The sequence below is a fragment of the Triticum dicoccoides genome, chromosome 3B (assembly GCF_002162155.2).
Source record: "Triticum dicoccoides isolate Atlit2015 ecotype Zavitan chromosome 3B, WEW_v2.0, whole genome shotgun sequence".
Classification (NCBI taxonomy): domain Eukaryota; kingdom Viridiplantae; phylum Streptophyta; class Magnoliopsida; order Poales; family Poaceae; genus Triticum; species Triticum dicoccoides.
Window position 1 is genome coordinate 50417129 of NC_041385.1, and position 4117 is coordinate 50421245.

A 4117-nucleotide genomic window follows, 5' to 3' on the forward strand; every position below is an offset into this window, starting at 1 on the left:
GGGTGGGAGGGCGGGAAAACAAAGGTAACTTGGACGGGGAACCGACGAATATCTTGAAGAGAAAACACCGGTTGAAATCATTGAGGAAAGAAGCAAAGACTTCGCATGAGTAGGATGGATACTCGAATATGGACTCCGGTTCCAAGGAGAAAAAGGGTGGGTGGGTGGGAAAAGAAAACAACTGAGGATGAAAAAAAAACAACTTTGATCGAAAAGAACTGAGGATTGATCTCCCAAAGAGAGAGAGGTTCGAATCAGCTTGACGAGGAATGCGCCGGACAAAAGAGGATGGACAACGAACGAAAACTAACCGCGTGATCCTAAAGAAAAATTTGAACGGGAAGAGGAGTAGTTCAAAATACCTACGTCAAGATTCCTCACCAGAGCGACAAAGGGACTGAGGAGTAAAAAGAATTCCTACTCTCCGATATAACTAGACTCCGAAAATAGTTTTCTTCTAGACTCAACAACGGCCAAACTACATGATCAATCAAGGGGGGCTCCTAGGGTCGGTCGAGGCTCTGATACCAACTTGTCACGCCCAATATGCGACCCTATCCAAAAGGAACTCGAAGGTCCCACCAAGGATAGACCCGCATATAGGAACGCTTTTGCAAGGTGGATATCATTACATCAACATTACATAATAGATGGGGATACGTACAAGAGGCATACAATGCCACATGAATACAACATCACCACATACAAGAACAACATCCGACTACCGATGAAACACAAACAGAAACTCAAACAATATCCTCCCTGCTAGCCCAGGCTGCCGACCTGGAACCTATCCCCTGATCGAAGAAGAAGCAGAATAAGAACTCCAAAACAAGCACGCATCGCTCTCGCGTCATGATCATCGCATAACCTGTACCTGCAACTGTTGTTGTAGTAATCTGTGAGCCACGAGGACTCAGCAGTCCCATTACCATGGGTATCAAGACTAGCAAAGCTTAAAGGGAAAGGAAGGGGTAAAGTGGTGAGGTTGCAGCAGCGACTAAGCATATATGGTGGCTAACATACGCAAATGAGAGCGAGAAGAGAAACAAAGGAACGGTCGTGAAGCTAGCAATGATCAAGAGGTGATCCTGAACACCTACTTACGTCAAACATAACCCAAAGACCGTGTTCACTTCCCGGACTCCGCCGAGAAGAGACCATCACGGCTACACACTCGGTTGATGCGTTTAATTTCGGATCTGGTGTCAAGTTATCTACAACCGGACATTAACAAATTCCCATCTGCCACATAACCGCGGGCACGGCTCTCGAAATTTTATACCCTGCAGGGGTGTCCCAACTTAGCCCATGACAAGCTCTCGCGATCAACGAAGGAATAGACCTTCTCCCAGGAAGACCCGATCAGTCTCGGAATCCCGGTTTACAAGACATTTCGACAATGGTAAAATAAGACCAGCAAGACCTCCCGGCGTGCCGACATCCTGATAGTAGCCGCGCGTATCTCGTCTCAGGCCACGACCGGATGAGCAATCCGTACAACTAAAACCAGACCTCAAGTTTCCCTGAGGGGGCGCTGCAAAGGGCTCTAGTTCGGACCAACACTTAGACAAGCATTGTCCCGGGGGGGGGGGCTAAAATAAAGATGACCCTTGGGTTAGTTACTCCCAAGGGAAACATAGGTGGTGGTGAGGCAAATGGTAAAACCAATGTTGGGCCTTGCTGGAGGAGTTTTATTCAAAGCGAACTGTCAGGGGGGTCCCATAAATCACCCGACCGCGTAAGGAACGCAAAATCCGGGAACATAACACCGGTATGACGGAAACTAGGGCGGCAAGAGTGGAACAAAACACCAGGCATAAGGCCGAGCCTTCCACCCTTTACCAAATACATAGATGCATTAATAATATAAGAGATATTGTGATATCCCAACCAAAAATCCTGTCCACCATGGAGCAATCTTCAACTTCACCTGCAGCTAGCAACGCTATAAGAGGGGCTGAGCAAAGCGGTAACATAGCCAAGCAATGGTTTGCTAGGAAGGGTGTCAAAGGTTAGAGGTTCATGGCAATTTGGGAGGCTTGAAGAGCAAAAGATAGGTAACGCAGCATAGCGATAGAACGAAGCAACTAGCATAGCAATGATAGTAGTGAGATCCAGGGTAACGGTCATCTTGCCTGAAATCCCGCTAGGAAGAAGAACGAGTCCATGAAGAAGACGAACGGATGAAGCCGAACCAATTGTAGACGAACGAATCCTCACGATCGAAACGAAACGGGAACTATCGAGAAGAAGCACACAACATAGTAAACACACAACACATGAACAAGACATGATGCACAACAAGCATGATGCATGGCAAAGCTACATGAAGCTACTCATGGCAAGAGATGATGCAAACAAGAACAACACATCAAGGCAAGTTTAAATGAGGCCGGAAACAACATATAACAATTCGGGTAAGTCCTCATATGCATATTTCGAAATTGGTCCAGATCTGAATAAACCTTATGTTCAAGTTGTTAAACAGCAAGTTAAAGATCACCAAGAGGATCTACACGAGATTCTAGTCAAGTTACATATAAAGTTCATTAGATTTGGAGCTACGGCCTAGAAGATATGAGCAAAAGAAGTTACACATGGCATTGATGCAAAATGCAACCAAACATCAAGCAAACACAAAAACAAGGATGCAACATGATAATATGAAGCTACATGCAAAATCAAGCAAGTTTCATATAGAGCACACTCAAAACGGAGCAACGGTGCAACACATACACTCTATACAAGTCATAGCAACAATCTGTCCATAACAGCAACTAGGCATCTTGCAAGCATCAAAACAATAAGCTACAGCATCCCAACATAATAACAAAAGGCATGGGCATGAAGTACAGGTAAAGCATAACAAAACATGAACACTGAGCTATCTCCAGAAATCACTAGAACATGCTCCAAAACACATGGTAAGATTGCAAATAATAACAGTTTCAGACTTTAGCAGAAATAACATCAGGTTGCAATGTTCAGAGCTATCAAACAATATGTTACAGGAACATATCATGGCAAACAAAGGCATGGCATGAATCTACTAAAAGCATAGATCAAAAGTCCCTTACTGACCATAAGCCAAAAAGGATCAGAAGATATGATGGCACCCATGTAAACATGGCAAGTTATATTACAGATTTATACATGGCAGGAACAACAATAAGTAGGCATGTTGGTGAGCTTGAACCACTCACCACAGAGCAATACATGGCATGGCAAGGCAACCAACAGTAAGAAGACATATTTATGAAGCTAAGCATGGCAAGAGCAAGTTCATAGGGTACATGGATCACTAGCAAAACACATGGTAACTAGTGAACTTAATGTTAACAGGCTGACAGCAACATTTTCAAGCACTTTAGAGCAAGATAACAACATGTTCCAGCAGGCTATAATTGCAACCAAGGGCATGAATGGATAGAGCATGACATGTAGATCAAAACATGTTTATAGGACATCTCCAGATTATGCATAGAATGATTAGTAGCAACATGTTAACATAGCAACAAAATATAACAGAATCTGTTAGGAAAACAACAACAGCAACTACCCTACTTAGCAAGCTTGATACACTCAGCACACAACTCACAAAAATACATGGCATACACCCCTGGAAAGATGGCATGGCATAGATCAAAACACATGAAGACATCAACCTCATAGGATGCACACATCAATCATGGCAAAAATGATAAATGAGCAAGTTATAACAGTTTCAGCAGGTTAACATCAATATGCACTCTTCCAAAAGCATTTCGGGCATCAAGATGAGCTCAAATGAAAATGATGCAATGGAATGAAATGAAGTACTCGTCGAGGCGAACAATTTGACATATTACACGAACAAAACGGAGCTACGGATGCCGAGACACGATGCTATGAACATGGCATAATAATGTCAATAACTTCGGGGACTTAGCAGAAAAAATCACCTCGTGGCTAGGGTTGACCGCGGAACGGTTTCTGAGGCCGGGCCGGAGCTCTCGCCGGAGCTGGGCGGCGCCGGCAACGAGGAAGGAGGCCGGAGATGGGGGGGCGGCGAGGGGGGCGCGGCGAGCGCCGGCAGGAGACGGGCGCCGGACGGGAGGCGGGCGCCGGCCGGGAG